This window comes from Vicia villosa, linkage group LG7 (assembly GCF_029867415.1).
Source record: "Vicia villosa cultivar HV-30 ecotype Madison, WI linkage group LG7, Vvil1.0, whole genome shotgun sequence".
Lineage (NCBI taxonomy): Eukaryota > Viridiplantae > Streptophyta > Magnoliopsida > Fabales > Fabaceae > Vicia > Vicia villosa.
This window is the reverse complement of record NC_081186.1, coordinates 57,193,663-57,213,351: the sequence shown is the minus strand read 5'-3', so window position 1 is coordinate 57,213,351 and position 19,689 is coordinate 57,193,663.

The window sequence follows — 19,689 nt, the reverse complement described above, 5'->3', positions numbered from 1 at the left end:
AGGAGACAGGATGAGCAAAGCTCACTCAATGATAAGTATAGAGCTTTCATGGTGAGGCAAGAAGGACACAACAATGAGGTTCAAGAGATGCTGGCCAAGATCTTGTCAAGGCTAGGGCCATCTTAGATTGAGTCTGTGTTGTTTCTTTCTTTTCGTTGCATCTGTCTTTGTGCATCTGATCTTACTTATCTTCATGTACTTCTGTACCTGCTGTTTGAACTTCAATGAAATCAACTTCTTCCTCTGTGTGTTTCGTTTTGTTTGTCTCTGAATCTTTTTTGCTTTTTTGATGATATGACAAAAAGGGGGAGAAAGATAAATGATAAATGATTTGATTTAGTCAGTTGCTATTTACTAACAAGAACTGCAAGTTCTATATGGTTTAAGTGTTTTGCAGGTATAAAGAAGTGAAGAGAATCTTCAAAGCAAACACAAGAAGCAAAAACCATAAGAAAGTGTTATTCTGTAAAAAGAATAAGCTCATGGAAACTGAAGCAAGCTGAGTGCTATCAAGCTTCAGAAATCAGAAGCAAGAAAGAAGAATGAATCAGAAGCACTGATAATAGAATTTGATCCATATTTGTCTATTTGCTTTGACAAAATTCTATTTGCTCTGATACATTATTTTAGCCTATATGGCTCTGATACATATCATGTGTTCAAATATACATTTTATGTTCTGACTCGTTCATGCTGACTTTTGTCGTTTAGTTTTTTGTTCTGTAACATTTCAGGATGTAGAGATGCTCTGATGATGCTCTGGTACATTCAACAATGTTTCTGATACAAATCTAGCATGAAGTGAGGTTGGTAGAAATTCAAGCTCTGAAGCTATCCGAGGGAAGCAGAAATCAGAAGCTGTGAATGTTCTAAAGATCCAGAAAACTCAAGTTCTGAAGCTGTCCTAAAAGGAAGCAGAAATCAGAAGCTGTGAATGTTCTGAAGATCAAAGAAATTCAAGTTCTGAAGCTGTCCTGAATGGAAGCAGAAGTCAGAAGCTGTGAATGTTCAGAAGATCAAAGAAATTCAAGTTCTGAAGCTGTCCTAGATGGAAGCAGGAATCAGAAGCTGTGAGTGTTCTAGGGATCTAAAGAAATTCTAGTTTTGAAGCTGTCCAATGGAAGCAGAAGTCAGAAGCTATGAATTCTCTAAAGACAAGAAGCTTATGTGATCGTCTCTACCGAAATAATCAGGGAAGTCTTATATTAAAGTTCTTCGAGTATTTATTTCAGGGGGAGATTATTTATCTCAGGGGGAGATTGTTAATCTCAGGGGGAGACATATTCATATGCTTATGCTATAGCTGTGTAATTTGTCTTTTGCCGTCTGCTCTTTCTGATCGCAAATTCATATCATTTATATATGTTTTTGTCATCATCAAAAAGGGGGAGATTGTTAGAACAAGATTTGTTCTGATCAATTATCTTAGTTTTGATGATAACAATAATATGAATTTTGCTCAAGATAATATGGTACTCTAATCCAATGCAATTTCCCTTTCAGGAAATATATAAAGAGTACGCATAATTCAGCGCTCAGAAGCTTTGTCTCAAAGGGTTCAGCATGCAACATCAGAACATGGTCTGGCAAGACATCAGAAGATGGTCGAAGCAGAATCAGAACATGGGTCTATGGAAGCATCAGAAGAACAAGAGAACAGAAGCACTGAAGTTCTGATGGTATCACGCTCAGAAGCACTTCAAGGTCAGAAGATCAGAAGATTCTTTGCACCAAGCTGTTTGACTCTGATGATATTCAAACGTTGTATTCACAAACATCAGATCAGAAGAAAGTACAAGTGGCAAGCTACGCTGACTGACAAAAGGAACGTTAAAAGCTATTATAGGCTACGTCAGTAGACACAGCGTGAACAAGGCTCGAGGTAGTTGACAAAAGCGTATAACATTAAATGCGATGCTGTACGGAACACGCAAAGCATTAAATGCACTCAACGGTCATCTTCTCCAACACCTATAAATATGAAGTTCTGATGAGAAGCAAGGTTAACGATCCTGAACATTTACAACGCCTATTAACTTGCTGAAACTCTGTTCTACTCAAAACTCAGAATCTTCATCTTCATCAAAGCTCACTACATTGCTGTTGTAATATATTAGTGAGATTAAGCTTAAACGTTAAGAGAAATATCACAGTTTGTGATTATAGCTTTTTAAGAAGCAATTGTAATACTCTTAGAATTGATTACATTAAGTTGTAAGGAACTAGAGTGATCGTGTGGATCAGAATACTCTAGGAAGTCTTAGAGGTTATCTAAGCAGGTTGTAACTAGAGTGATCGTGTGGATCAGAATACTCTAGAAAAGTCTTAGAGGGTATCTAAGCAGTTGTTCCTGGAGTGATCAGTGTGTGATCAGAAGACTCTGGAAGACTTAGTTGCTGACTAAGTGGAAAACCATTGTAATCCGTGCGATTAGTGGATTAAATCCTCAGTTGAGGTAAATCATCTCTGCGGGGGTGGACTGGAGTAGTTTAGTTAACAACGAACCAGGATAAAAATAACTGTGCAATTTATTTTTATCTGTCAAGTTTTTAAAGCTACACTTATTCAAACCCCCCCTTTCTAAGTGTTTTTCTATCCTTCAGGACCAATTAATGATGTCATTGCAGTTGAGCAAATTACCAATTTGTCTGATATAACAAATGAGGGGTATGAAGTTGATGCTTCTATATTGTTGGTTGAAGATAATGTGAATGAAGAGCACCAAGGCGTTGGGTCTGAGGATAGTATCACATCAAATGATGATAATGATATGTATGAAGAGCCTGTAGATTTAGAATAATAAATGTATTTATAAGAGAATGTGTTTTTTGTAATTTTACTTAATGAACCATGTATTGAATGTGTTAATGAATGTATATGAGAAACATGTTTGAATATATTTGTGTGAATGTATATATTTTATTAATTGTGTATTCTCAATAAATAGGTAAAATGTCATCCCGATCTGAGAAGGGTAAGGGTCAGAAGACCCGACGCCCAAGGATAGTAGTATGCCAGTCTCCTCAGGTAGCAGTGTGTCCCCCCCCCCCCCACAGAGTCAGTTAGATAACATGTCCATGGCCAGTACCCAACCTCTTACGTCATTACTTTCCTCTCAGGGGAGGCCTATGTCTGGGTCACCATCTTTTATTCGCCCACCTGTGGACCTTAGTTATCCGTTTCAGCAGACTGCAGGACCTAGTTTTTCATCATACTAGCAGATTGCAGGATCTAGCTTTCCACCTAACACACAGGTGCCCCTAGGATTCCAGCAGACTGGAGGATATAGCTTTCCACCTAACACACAGGTGCCCCCAGGATTCCAGCAGACTGGAGGATCTAGCTTTTCATCATACACACAGGTGCCCCCAGGATTCCAGCAGACTGGAGGATCCCACACTCCATATCCCACACAGGTGCCCTTATCCTTCCAGCAGACACAGGTGCCCCCACGCTTCCAGCAGACTGGGGGATCCCACACCCCGCTTCCCACTCATATACCTGCACGTGAGGATGATCATGTGGAGCTGGGTGGGGATGATACTGCGCATGATGGAGATGATGTTCAGTCTGATGGTGACGATGTTCAGGGGGAGGATAATCCGAGTGAGATTTATATCATTGAAAGTAGATATTATATTTGGCACGCTGGAAATTCGTAAGTATCTTATATATTGAATTTTTATTAAGTTTACATTTCCTTTTTTTAATATAAATTTATATTTAATGCATGCTAATTAACATAATTGTTGTTTAGGTTTGGGCTGAGTCGGACTGCTGCCAGGTGTGTGTACTATGTGATTCAGCAAATGTATAAAGAAGCTTGGATGAGTTTTGGAGATGTTTCAAATAAAAATGCTTGGTTTAATTGTTTTAAGGTATAATTAATATATTTTTCTGAGTCATTGTTTTTTTAAATTTTTTTACTATAGTTTTCTAACAGTTTATTTTAATGTATTCAGGAAAAGTGTATTTGGGATCCAATGAGCGAGAAACTTGTTAAAAAAAATTATTTCAGCAGAACATCAAAAAGACTTTCTGACACGTTGCGAAATATTAGAAAGCGTTGGGAACGTTATGGTAGTCGTCCTGGGTGGTTGGGCCAAGAAGTTCTTGAGAAACTTCTTGTATATTGGAATTAAAAGGAATTTAAAGCTAAATCTGAAAATGCAAAAAAAAATGAGGGCATCTGAAAAAGGAGGTCACCTTAAAGTTGGAAGTATAAGCACTTACGAACATTCTCGACGCATGGTAATTATTGCCACTTTTTAAAGTTATGTTTTGATTAATTATATTTGTTTTTAATTAAAGTTAATTTTATTATTTAGGCTAAGAGGTTGAGGAGACAACCACTCATGGTCGAGTTGGTTAAAGAAACTAGGACAAAAAAATCGGGTGATTTTGTTGACGAGCGTACTCGAAAAGCTTTGGTAAGTTATTCAGTTTTTATTATTTTTTTTATATTTAATGGCAATTTTGTGATGTTATTTTCACGTGGCAACTAAAAAGTTCCGGCGTGATTTTCATGTGGCAACTCTGATGTTGTGTCATGTAAATCACGTGGCAACTAATTTTCAATTTATTATTTAATATAATTTAATTTAAGTTATATATACATAATTTTTATTCTATTTTATGTGTAGGAGGATTATCAAACAATGCTTGTACAATTTTTGGTCGATAATCCCAAATATTCTCCTAGAGAAGGAGAGCCGCTTCATCCAGATGTTGATTTTTATATTTGGAATGAAGTCATTGGCGGAAAAGGGCCTAATGGATGTTTTTTTGGTGGTGGAAATTTGGCGGGAAGCTTGAGAAGTGGATATATAAATTTATTTCAAAGAGTTAGAGATGGGGAAGGATCGTCACGTCCAACACAATTGACACCGCAAGTAATGGAAACAATAAGAAAGTTGGCCCTAACTGAGGCGAGACGCGAGTTAGCGCAACGTGAGGCGGAGCTAAAGGCCCAAATGGATGAACGTGAGGCGGCGCTAAAAGCACAAGTGGAGAGGCAACAACGGCAAATAGAGGCAATGGCGAAGATGCAAGCAGAGATGCAACAGCAAATGCGGTTATTTATGCAGTCTCAACAAAGTGGTGGTCAACCGTCTAGAGGAAACGTGGGAGCAGCTGACACTGAGCAAGAGAATGATGATGATTTCAACCTTGAAAATTATCCCGATCCAGATGATGATTTTTTAGGATGAATTTTATTTTTATTTTAATTTGAAATTGTTTGGGATACTAAAATTTTACTTATTATATTTTAGTATTTTGGTTATTATATTATAAATTTAATATATTTTAGTAGTGTAATATATTTTTGTATTTAGTTTATTATTATTAATTTAACTAAATAAATATTTTTATTAATATTTATTGATTTCCAACAAATAATATTAATAATAAAACTTTTTTTTTAATAATAATAATCAGATTTTTTTAAAATTTTTTTTTAATGTTTGTGGCGTGTTTTACATGTCACTGATTTGTGAAATGTAAAACACGTCGCAACTTTCAAAATTGAATTTCAAAATTAGCGACGTGATATCCATATCAGAATATTGTGTCATGATAATCACGCCACAAATATTCTCCGTGTTCTGTGCCATGCAGCTTTTTGCAGGCTTTGTCTGTTCCAACAGAAAAAGGGGACTTGGTTATTGTGCAACATTAGCGACGTGTTTTCCATGTCACAAAGTTGTGACGTGATAAACACAACACAATAAAGTTCCCACACACTCCCAGGCGACGTATATGACCATGTCGCTAATTTTATGCTCTGACGTGATTTTCCATGTTGTGTCGTGGAATTCACGTCGCTACAGACGTGATTTTTTGTAGTGTTCGACCTTAGTGTCTCTATGGTGATCCTTTTTCCCAACGATTTTCCCAGTTTTTCAAATATCACACTTTGTTTCCAAAATAGTTTAAAGAGCATTTTGAATGCTCCCTCCCTTCACCCATTAATTAGTTCGCACCAATCCCACTTGCTATTCCAAAATTTTCAGTGGCATGTGCTATTCGGCATATCGGGCTAACAAATAGAGTCACAATAATTATATGAAGAAAATGGATTGTTATTGTTATATACTACTACATAAAAGACATTTCACATCAGATGAAATAGATTTTTCATATTGGATAGCCTTCCTATCAGTTGACTCATCAACCGAGGGGATATGTAATTTCAATTTATTTTAATTAAAAATAAAAAGAGTTTTTGGGTAAATATGCACGTATAATACCAAAAAGTTCTTTTATGAGCTAACTCCTCAATCGAGAGGATATGTTATAGTTTTTCTATCGATTAACTCTTCAATCGGTGTAATAGTTAACACTCATTGATCAAAATTTCAAAAATACTATCGTATTTTGTAAACACTTTGATCAAATATTCCATTAATGTAAATTATCATTAAAAATTTATATATTTTGTTGTAATAGTATCGATATAGAAAGTTACAACACAACATAACAAAAATGAAAAACAACTAGCAGAGGAATACCACTAGCCTAACCACCTACGTGGTGGCTCCCACAAGAGATGGCTCTCTCTTTTCAATAACCTAAGAGTATTTCTTATTACACCTCTATGCCTTCTCATGCACCTCTGGTGCAATTACTTTTTTTCCCGAATTCAGAGATGCATCTCCGAACGCACCATACTTCATTTTTTTAGAGGTGTTTTTAGAGATGTATCTCATAATAAACCCATTTTTTTTTAATTTTGGTCTTTTCTGATATGCATCTCCGAATTAGGCTCTAATATCAAAATCACACGAAGGCACCCCCTCAGTATTTGTTTGCTCTTCAAACCCCAAACTCAAAACCCCATTCATTACAACTCCCAAATATACACTCTCAAACTTCATTTCCATCCATTTCCACAAATTTTAATCCATTCATTGCAACTCCTAACAACTCATTGCAATATTATTCAACAAATTTCTACATATTGAGTAAATTTTTGAAAATTTCCATTTCTATTTCCATGTGCATAAAAGCTGTTTAGGATCATTTATAGGTAGTATGTATGGTATAATGTTGGTTGTTTGAAGTTTGAATTCTGTAAAAATGGCTTTTTGGGTACTGTGGTTGACGCGCAAAAAATGGAGGTCGCAGACAGTTTCAGAGATGCATCTCCGAAAACACCTCTAAGAGGTTTCAGAGATGCATCTCCAAAATAACCACTGAGTTGATTTTTTTTACTTTTTCAAACCTGACCTGTTATTTTCATCATTTTTTTTTCTAGGAAAATGTATGACAATCCGGAAAGAGTGAGACTCGGCAGGCCAACCCAAAGTGCTTCAGCTCGGCGTGAGAGAGCTGAGCAGGCGGCGAGGGGTCGTGTTAGTTCTCTATTTTTAGAGTTGGCTTAATTTTTGTAAAACAAATAAAAGGATCAGTTTGTATAAATGTATAAGAACAACAGGTACAACAAAGAGTCCCACTGAGATGATATAACATGTTATGTTGGAGTAATTTAACATCTAGAATAACATATCACATGGGATGTTACGACATCATGTCTGAGCTGAAGTGAAGAATTCTAATTAAATTTGTGTGATTTAATTACTATAGAAGATTGCAGAATATTCAGGGATATTGTGCAAATCAAATAAAGGCATGATATATTATTTGACAGGTCTGAAGAATCAATAAGAAGATTTGAGGAATCATTCAGAAGAATCAAATCAGAATATTTGAAGATTATATAGTTTCTAATTATAGAGATATTCTCGGAAACTAACAGATTGAAGACCTTGATTGTAGCAGAAGATACTGCAATATTGTAACAACAAATATGCTGTGATTAAAGGCCCAAATCCAGTTGGGTATATGTTATAAATAGAAGTCTTTGTAACTTAGAAAAAGAAGACAACCACCGAGTAGAAAAGATGTAATCATTAGGGTTCGTTGAGGTAAACCTCCCGGCCTGTGGGAAGGTTACCTATGTGATCCTCGAAGCCTGTAGGTAAGAGGAGTATTGTTCTTGGAGTAAGATTTGAAGTAAATCCAAGTTCGTGGTCATAGTCAAGAGTCTTGGCTAGGGATTATCATGGAAGTATGTCTTCAACGTGTTTTAATCTGTGGGATCAGAATGAGTTGGATATTGAGTCGTTGCTACAGCTCCTAGGACTGGAGAACTGTACAACATCATTGCCATGATTGGAAGTGGGATGGGGATATTTCATATCTAGGGAGGACCTAGGTAGAAGGGTCATTGGGTAGGGATTAAGTGAGGGGTTGTAAACTTGGGACTAGTTTAGCTCTGAATTAATACTGTTGATACTGGACTTCATTCTTGGCTTGGTATGCCCCCAGAGTAGGTGTGATTTCACCGAACTAGGTCAACAATTACTGGTGTCATTTATCTTTTAATTTGGCATAATTATGTGTATATACTTTGCTGATGTTTCTTGACAGTTCACATGTCTCGACATTTTTAATGACATATGGATTTGTTACACCAGAATTTCAGGTCGTGAACACCGTCGAATACCGCGGGAGGAAGTTGAGGGACCATTAACTTCTGCTCCCAAGAGTCGTCTATCTCGTGCGTCCTCATTCCTGGAGGCACCGGAGGAGGTACATTTTCCTGCACACGAGGAGGTTCGCGACTCTGCACCTGAGGAGGTTCGTGCACCGACCCCCGTGCATCTTACCCCGACTTACCCAGGAGGACCCTCTGACACCTCCTTTTTGATATATTACTCCGATCATGTCGACCGACATGTTTCCAATGGAGAGGTATATTTTTTATTACTTTTTAATTACAGTTTAACTTTTTTACTACACTTTTGTATTATACCTCCATCTTGATATTAAGTTTTATTTTACAAGAGCGGGCGGTACTAAAATCCGTTAACCAAGCTCGCAAAATATTCACTATGCATCATCCTATTGCGAATTGGTCTAGGGATGCCATTATTGCCTTTGGACTTTCAGGAATCTGTTGTTCTGGTTACAAGACCATTAGCCACGGAATGCAGGGGGCGTTTTAGAGAGATAGCACAAGGAGACATCGTCTTTCCACTTCCAATTGGAGAGATGACGATCACTTTGGATGATGTCGCCTGCTTGTTACATATTCCTATCCGAGGGAGGCTCCTTAACCACTTCCGCATCACTCAAGATGTTGCCATTGCATGGATGGTTGAGCATTTGGATGCTCAACTGGAGTTGGCTCATGAGCAGTGTTCCTCGACTAATGGGGCACATGCGAAGTTCTCGTTCTTGAAGTACCTTTATGAAGACCACCTTATTGTGGCTGCTGATTTCGAGTCTGAGGGCGACGACTTCTTTGTTCAATATCACAGTGAGTGTACTTTGAGGTGTTACTTCATGTACTTGGTTGGTACGTTCATTTTTGTGGACAAAAGTACTAACTACGTGGATGTAACATACCTCTGGTACTTTATGGATTTGGACGCGGTGAGTGTGTGGAACTTGGGGGTCGACTATTTGGTATACCTATACCAAAAGCTGAATGAAGCCTCTAACTGGAGGACGAGGTAGCTTACGGGATCTTGCACGCTGCTGACGGCACATTTCATTCCCACTATTAAATTTATTTAACATTTAATGATTTTTTCTTACACGACTCTTACTCGTTTTTCAGGGATGAATCATTTCTCACTTCCACCGCATTCATGGTTTTGATCTTGATCTTGCGTATACGGAGGTTATGCCGAGGGCAGCCATGTATCTCCCCCATAGAGGGAATCTGGCTGTGCTGCCGTTCTGAGTGTATGTCGATCGGACTGCTCATGATGACATTCTATGGACGTCGTTAGAGGATCACAGAGAAGTCATTCCATTCAACTCTATCTCTTTGTACTCTGGGTGACTGTCATGTGGGACCGACACTATGGTCAAGTATCTGTCGGAGCGATGCATGCGACAGTTTGGCTATGTCCAGATCATACCAAGATCTCCATCTCAGGATGCTCCTGACACCATTATCCACCGGGATCTCGATGAGATCTTTGATGATTGGGAGCAGCATTTGGTGCCACAGGACTATCGGATGATGCAGGCATCCAACAGTTGGCATTGTGTAAAGGGATACGTGACATGGTTCTAGGCAGTGTCACACCTTATCATGACACTGGATGCTCCTGGACGTCTACCTAGGTCAGCTCATGAGGAGATTTTGGAGAACGAGCAGGCCCAGGATGACCATGCCACTGATGTCTTGCCGATCAGTCAGCGGATACATGCGATTGGGCAGGAGGCTATGGACTTAGGGATCATTGAGCGGGACGGACCTGAGACGGTGGTCATCATGGAGAGAGTGGTTAGCAAGGCAGCGACTGTGGTGGGATACAAGAGGCATAAGAGGGGTGAGGATTAGACATACGCAATAGGCTATGTCTTTTTTATTCCGGAACAATACTTGTATAATATTTTACTATTTTCAAAATAACATATTATCGTATGTTATCGTTGTTCTTATCGTTTATTATCGTTTGCGCTTTTATTTAGTTCACGTTTTTATTATTCGTATCAAAACTTAACTTTGATAATTTTCTTTAAAAAAAAATCACTGTCAATAATTAATTCGGAGATGCATCTCTAAAACACCTTTAAAATGTATAAAAGTGTTTTAAGAGATTGTATCTCCAAAAACACCTCTTTTGTGGTGGGTTCGAAAATATATTTCCGAAGGATAATTTGAAGTTTTTAGGAGTGATTTTCCCATAACATAATTATAAGAGGATTATTTACACAACCAGCTTATTCCTATATATAACTGTTGCTAACTCTGCTGTCAGCTTAACTTTCTAGACACTCTTGCATGATCGTTAGATTCTTACATGCCGTCTTTGATAAACTCTCCAAATTTTGGCACGTCCACCACCTCATCCATTGTGATTCCTTGCTCACTAGGCCCAACATTGATACTACTATCTTTCATTAAAATATGTGAGCTCTAGATATGTGTTGAAAAAATTGTGTTTTAAAAGAGTCCGTCCGTTTAAAATTTTAGTTATTCTATATAGATTAGTAATAATTTAACTGTGACAAAATGATTTGAGCTCATGTATAATTATGATTTAATTCTAAAAAAATTACATAAAGTTTATTTTGTCACAATTTTGAAACTCTCCGATATAATTCATCTTACACTTATAAAAAATTTTCAAAGACGACTTTGATTCGAGCTAGGTTCTACGATGTTAGTCTTATTTTTTCAAATAATAACTAATAGTTTTTTATAAGCAAATTATTGATTGAGGAGTTGAGTTTACTGTAACACTTTTGGTGATGAAAAAAGGGGAAAAATAAAGGTAAAACATGTTTACCTTTTAATAAATCCTTTATCTTCTTTACAAAAGCATTTTGTGATGTCGTTTATGAAGTGCAAAACCTTTTCCATGTGATGTGGGAAAGGGAAAGGGAAAGGGACAGGTACGTAACGATTCTACCATTTGATTATTTAGGAGTATGATCAGCAAATTAATACTACTTTTGATTAGTATAGTACTATATCTTTTAATTATAAAAAAATACAATGATTATATGTTATCCATTAAAGTTAAAGTGTATGGTGCATGTGTGACACTTTTGTTAAACAACGTAATTAGATACTTTCTTTTCATTACCTAACATGATAAGGTCCTCAATAATATTTCACTATATATTTCTATGATGGGTTGATTGGATTCTCTATACGTATGAATGAAGGAATCTATTTATGTTTTAATTATTTTACAAGTTGTTTATTTGTTAGCATTAGTAGTAGTCAGACGGTCCAATTATTATGAGACTTTACACATAACGATCAATTTGGTGCGAAATAGAAAAATTACAACCTTGCAATATATAAAAACAAATAAAAAGTATAGTATAATGGGTATATATATATATATATATATATATATATATATATATATATATATATATATATATATATATATATATATATATATATATATAATTAAATATATAAGAATAATAATGTTAAAACTCTATGCTACACAATGTCGTTTTAATATGTCATCGTTTGAATATCAGAAAGTAACAATCACCTTATAGAAAATGGAAGTAACCTGTGAAAGCAAAAAAGTAAAATATAGAGAGTGAAAATTGGTTAGAGAGAGTGGGCAATGAAAATTGATTCGAGAGAGTGGAGAGTAATAACATGTGGCATATTTAAAATTTAAAATTTTAATTAATTAATTAATTTTTATTAAAAATTAATCAACTAATTAATTAATTTTATTTTTATTAAAAATTAATTAATTAGTTATTATTTTTACTATTAGTATCAATTAATTATTTGTTATTATTTTTTTTGGGAGTTATTTAATATTAGTGGTGAACATGGTTGGTAAATTATAATATTTTTATTAATTAGTTAGAATTGTGTCATATTTAATTTTTTAAAAATTAATAAGGAGTTCAAAATATTAATTTTAACCTTAAATTTTTTGGAGGGAAACCTTTGTTGGAAAAGTTATAGAATTATAATTTAGTATTTAGTATTTAGTATGATGATATTAATATGAGGTTTTTAATCTATCTAAAAAAGAATTAAATTACATTTCAAAAAATGTAAAAAATATATATTTTTAAATAGACATAATAATAAATAAAAAATAGAATGAAGTTCTTTGGTTGGATTGAGCCTTATTTATTGGGCCAATCTTATTAGGCCTTTGAACATTTTAAAACAATTGTCTCTTAATTTGGCTAGTAATGAAACAGAGAATGTTGGTGTCGAAGCTTTAAGACTAGTTTATATGGGTGTCCTGTTGCCGGTGTAAGATCATTGCGAAGATGCTCTAGGAAGAGAAAAAGAGTTTCGTTTAGAAGATGAGTGTGAGTTGGTGGAATTGGGATGAATACGTGCATTTAATGTTCATTGCGTCGCCAAAACATCACTTCGAGGAAAGTCACCATGTTTATTCACATGCCTATGATAGAGGAGCGATGCACTTATTTTAGTGATTGATTAGACTCATTATTTTAGTGAAAGTCATCAACGCACTTTATTGTTTTCAAAGAAAAAGGGAAAATAGTGAAATAAAATCCAAAGAAGTTTTTTAAATCAAAACTAATAAAAAAATAGAGATCTTAGGTACGAGGGTTGATTATGCAAGGAGAAAGTGTTAGCACCCCTCACATCTGAGGTACTCCATCGGAACCTTCTTTATAAATCTATGTAAAAGGATTGTGTGCAAAAGATGAAAAAAATTTGGTTTTTTTTATCATGCTCGGCAAGACATCGCATCTTGTGCCTACATACTTCCTCGGTGCAATGGAGAAGTCAGAGCATTTGTGGTTCTACTAAAAAAGAAAACATGATGGTTCGTTAAAAATGAAGAGACACTTTGTCATCTTAGGAGAGAAAACTCAATCACATGTCATGAACATGAGAACAGATGGACCTTTGAATCACAAGTGAAAGAAGGGCTCCAACTTGGATAGAAATCAACAAGTATGCCACTAGCTCTTTCAAGTAGAAAAGAATCAACACCATATCAATCAATATCATGAAGACATAAGAATTACATCTCACCTATGGTGATTACTCATGCTTAATCTTTTGAAAAATATTTTTAAAAGGAAAAGCCAAAATGGCAAAAGATTTTGAAAATAAAGAAGACTTTGAAAATTTAAGAAGGGGAGGAGATAGAGATACTATCCTAAACCATGAAGTAAAAGCTAAGGACAAGAATAATCTAACTAACAAAGAAGCCAACACTTGACTTGAAGTCAACATAAGCATTCCCTTCCTTTGGATTAACCTCAAAGCATATAAAATAAAACACTTGAACAAATGGCAAGAACTCCAAGATAATAATCCCATTTAAGCATTGTCTTAAGGATCTTGGTTTTGCCTTAGATGGAATTGCCTTAGATAAGCACTCAAAACTTTTTGATTCAATGAGACACCTGCATATAGAAAATTTTCCAATGCCTTGGAGTAAACTCCAAGGATTTCGGACAAAATAACAACAGGATAACACAAGGTCTAAAGGTCTCAAGTGAATAAGTCTCAGATGAAGATTCCAAGATCAAAATCCTAATCCTAAGTCCATAGGTACAATCTCCTTGAGTTGAGGATAGTAACCATTGTCCAGATTTCACATTTAAGTCTTTTAAGGTTTTCTCTTTTTATGAAGTATTTTACACAAACAAAACAAAATAAAGGCTCAAATGAGCAAAGAGAAAATAAGTGCTCAAGTGAGCAAAGGAAAAAATGGCAAAAAATTAAAATGCAATGAATGGTAAATGACAATAAAATAAAGAGCGGAAAAATAAAGCGTGGAATAATAAATTGCTTTAAAGTAAAGGTTAGTGCAATTATATGGTGAATGGTTAGTATTAATGTTAGTAATATGATTCAGGACAAATTTAGCGCCATGTTAAGCAATTGTAACTGAACTTATGTAGAAGTTGCACCTATATGAGGCCGGTCAATAGCAATTAATGTGCTCAAAAAGACCAAAAACATTATCAAATGGATAAAACCCTAAAAACTTCTTTATGATCTTGTGGACTTCAAGTTACTATCCCTTACTTGAGGAGTATTTTGGACTTTGGACCTTAAACTTAATTGTTTCCCTTGCTTGGAGATGTGTATCTGAGACTTTGTGATTCATCTAGACCATTGAACTTCAATTCAAGACTTGACTTTGTTCTGAGAAACTTTTTATCTTAACGTGAAGACTTGGAGATTTGATTTTCATCCGAGACTTGTGATATTCATCTAATGCTTGCTTAAGGATTCATTTGCCTCCATTGCTTGCTTAAGGATTCATCTTCTTATGTGCTTGCTTATTTGCTTTGCTTATCTTGTGGCTTAATCCAAAGGGAAAGTGTAGCAACCTGCCTAAAAAATTAGATATTTAGAGTCGCCACCTATTCTACCAAGGCGAATAGGAAACCTATGCAATTAAGAGATCAGGGTAAGATACTATATTCAGGTCGAGGGAAGGTGTTAGGCACCCTCAACCCTTTCCTAAAGGTTAACATTGCAAAGATGAAGGTTTGTGGCAAAAGATAAAGAAAGATGACAGACAGTAAATAGAGTTAAAGGCTAATTATTTGAACATGATTAGAGTTTGGAAGAGGGGGACTCGCCTTGTTGCCAAGTGCCTACGTATCTCCTTATGGAGAATCAGAGTCAACGTAGTTCGGGACCAGGATTGTACGCCTTAGAATTAAATATAGAGATTGAAATTGTTTAAAGGCTTTTTGAATGGCCTATCGTAGTTTTGAAATTGATTTGAAAGGGCATTTTGAGTTGCCCAGGATAAAAGTCCTGTAGTATTGTGGTTTAGTGTATTTTAGATGTTTCGGGCGTACAACCCTGATTTGGCACAATTAACCGCAATGATCAATAAGTTTGATCACCATAGTTAAGAGATTAGGGGTTCTGCACCATTACCAATTCAAATCGATTGATTCGATTATCACTAATAATGAATTAATGTGTTTTATTATTTTTGTGAATTTTATTTTGTATTGTTACCCCTCATAACCGATTAATACGATTACAAATAATAACAAATTAAATTTAGAACAAGGGAGGATTAATCATCACAATCAATAAGATAATTGCAACCATTTAATCGAATATAATTTGATTTGTATTTTTATCTCTAGTCTAATGCGACTAATAGCTTTAGTCGGGTCGAGGAGAGAATTAATTGAAGGTTTGATGGTTTGACAAATGGGCAATGGGATCGGGCAAACCCTAATATCTTGGCCTTTATAGGGTTTTTATGATTTTTAATCATTTAAATTAATTAAATCAAATTACTCGACATAATCGAATAATCGGGAATACAATCGAAAAACAATTATTATAATCCTAATCCTGACTTAATCAATATTTAACAATTAAATTATATAATAATGGTAATAATAAATTGATTTAATTGTACAATTAAATAAATAAAAAAAACAAAAGAACCTGGCCCTGATCTAGTATGGCGCATTCTTGAGGGTTCATGGTGTCCCTTCGTATCGTCCTCATAGGCGTTAGATCTCCTCATGTGCTGAATCCCACGGCTAAGAGGTGAGGTGTATTGTGACTGTGTACATACTGGCTGTATAGAATCTGTGGCTAACCTTCATCAATAAAATTGAGCAAAATATTGGTGCAAGTGGGGATCGAACCCACGCTGTTATCTTTACCAACCAGCGCCTTTTTCCATGTGTGCTGCAAACGTGAGTTGTTAAAACCACTCCAACAAAACAATATAAAGAAAAACAAGACTTTGAATTTCAGGAAACGCGCGCCGCTCCCTTCATCTTCTTCGTTGGGTCACTGAGAAAAGGCAACAGTTTTTGCTACGGTCTCCCAGCGTCGCCGGCCTGCCAAAGCTCATGCAACACACAAAATACACTCATAAAAACACCATGAATCGACTGAAAAATGTCCTACGAATGCGAATACGCCCTCGGTTTTATCCAATTTCACCTGCAACTCAAGATCCTAAAACACAACTTTGAAAACCCAACAATGGTGAATTGCAATTGATGTACCAAAACTCAAATTAAATGCGTCATACACATTCTATACATTATTAGGAATCAAAACATGTAATTAAAAACAATTTAACACGACTGGACGAGTGCCAACGAATTCGAAAATATTGGAAGCAAACCGTGATGCGAGAACCGTATTTCTTGATGCTACAAGCTTGGGCTAGGATTGGAAAATAATCACCAATCTCCCAGGAATGTGTTTAGGCCGGTATAAACCCTTGAATCGAGTTTTAGTTACCAGAATCAATTCGACCCTTTCTTGATTTTCTTTCACGTTTTTACGGTTTTGGAGGCAGCGTCCTTTTTTTCTTCTTCCCTTTTTTTTTTACGTGAAATATGAGGACTGGTTGTTGTCCTCCTTTTTTTCGGCTAAATATTTTCTTTTATATTGGTTACTTAGGTTTTTTTCCTAATGGGCCTATAGTCTAATTAATCACTTTTAGCCCAAATGAATTCCTAACCCACTAATCAATTAATTGTATATTATATTTATAATAACAATAATAGTTGGAAATAATTATAATAATCTTAATAATAATATTATTAAAACCACTACTAATTAATAATAATAGTCAGTTATAATAATAAAATGATTAAACCAATTATTAATAATAAACCATGTGAATAATTCGTGGGAATGGACTAAAAAAACCTCAAAAATGGAATAGATGGGCCAGATGACTGGGCTCAAGCACTTTCTGATTTTAACCCCCATTTTGACTCAGGATATCTTATAAGAACGCAGGTTTGACAATAGGAATGTCAAACCCCATGATTCTTAATTTTGATCCTTGATGAATTAAAAGACATGAGTTGACCGGGCAAATTTTGGGGTATGACAGAAAGGAATGCTCATTTTGACCAATGTTAGATGCTTGCTTCATCTTGTGGTTAGTACACTTGCACACACTAAGACTTTCTCTTGGGCTACCTTACAATGAGACCTTTTATTTCATGTCATCTACTTTATGCTTTAGGATAGTCTCTTCATCTCCTACCCATTTATTCAATTTTCAAAACTTCTCCCTATTTTCAAAACTTCTTTTTTCAAACTTAAAATCTTTCTCAATAAACCTTGACTTTGTAAAGTGATCTCGAAAATATTTTTCTTAATAAATGCTAAAACACTTAAGAATATCAAAATTCTTTTCAAAACCTTTAGAAAAGACAGACCTCATCAAATTTCTTTTTGTATATTTGTGCACTTTTTTTTAAAACATTTTTTCAGAGGAAGGACATTAGTCTATTCTTGTAGTGATGCAAACCTCTATACTTCTAAAAGGTGTAGTGAAGTTATTGACATATTCCAATTCAATGTTGAGATGTGCTTGTAAGAAAGTCCAAGTAAAAGTTCTCTATATCAAGATGATGCAAATTTTCACTTTCTCATACTTGTGGGTAGTAAGTTGTGTTTTCCACTCGAATACGACAAAATGTATTTTCAATTTAAAATCAATCAACAAAATTTCATGGTTATTTTTACTACAAACTACGAGGCTCTGATTTCTTCATTGCACATGGAGAATACGTAGTAGGCACGAGACTCTTGAGTCTTGGCGAGCACAAAAATAATAAAATGCTTCTTTTCTCACCACCCCAATATTTTTGCAAACAACTCGGTTTTATCGTAAACACAAATTTTCAAGAGGTTCCTATATGTACCATTAATGTGAGATGTGGTAATACCTTTCCGTTGCATAATAAACTCCCATATCCATATCTCTTTATGTTTTATTTTTGCGTTGAGTTTTATCGATATTTTCACTTTCCTTTGGAAACAATAAAGTTCGGTGGCGACTCTTGCTTTTCGAGTGAAGTTAATCAATCGCTTAATTTTAATTTTTCCGCCGCGACAATAGGGATTCAATAGTCCAATACCATGACTCGGTGGACGATTGTCATTCCCAAGAATTTTTAAATATAGGCCCATTGACCTCTATAACTACCTTATCCCTAGAATAAAGAAAGACAAATTCATAATACACACAAAATATCTAAGATACAAAGCTTCTCACCTCATGTGAACTTGCTTTCTACACATCAAAGTCACCTTAAAACAGGGTTTCTCACCAACGTAAACTTGTCTGAAAACCCCAAAAATTCCTAAAGTTTTTTATCATTTCTACCAGTATAATAATATCACGCATCTGTATTTTTTAACAAGTACATATGAATATGAAGTCACTATCAAAGAGCATCCATAAGATCTTCACCGTAGCCTTTACAAAGAGAGGGGTTTCATCCTCTGACGAAGCTTCCTACAGAGGTTCGTCGAAATCCCCAACATTAAAATTTTAAGGGTTAATAGTACTTTACCCCCTGTAATATGAATGTGTTTCGGTTTACCCCCCCACCGTTGCCAAAGACAGGTTTTGACAACGGTTTTTTTGAAAAAACCGTTGCCAAAAGGTAGGGAGTGGAGAAAAGCAAAATTCGCTAACATTACAGGGGTGAATTACTATTAACCCAAATTTTAATATAAAATTAATCTACTCTCCTAAATAATAAACTTATAAAAATAATATAAATTATCAACAAATTTAGTATTACTACTTTATGAGAAAAACGTAAAATGATACACAAATAAAAATACACTTAGTTGGAAGTCAATGACACATGTAATTAGCACCCTCACTAATGTAAGCGAAAAAGAATATATAAAATCGTGGGATACGGAGGAGAACGAATTGGATGGATGTTAAGCTATTATAAGATCTTTTAGTAGAGGACACCCATGCATTATGATTCCCAAAATCATTTACTTGGTCAAATTTTTTTAATATATTTATTAAAAAATTTAGATGAGCTTTGTCATGAATACTTATTAAGGTCATTTACTTGATCAATATTTAATTTTTTTATATTCAAAAATTAACATGAGATATTTTTTTAAAGAAAATAATAAAAAATTTAAATAAGTTTGATCATGAGTTAGAGTGGATATATGTCTGATCATACAAGATCTAAGAAAGTTGGAATATGATTTATGATAAATTTTTAAATTATGAATCTGATTTATATTTATTATAGATTTTTTAATCTGGTTTGACTTTTTAAAAGTGTAATCTGAAAATCTTTTTAAAAGTTTGTTTCATAATAAAAAATTTAAAAATTTTATTTTATCTATTTTTAAATAGACAACACATTAATTTATGTAATATTAAATCTATTTTC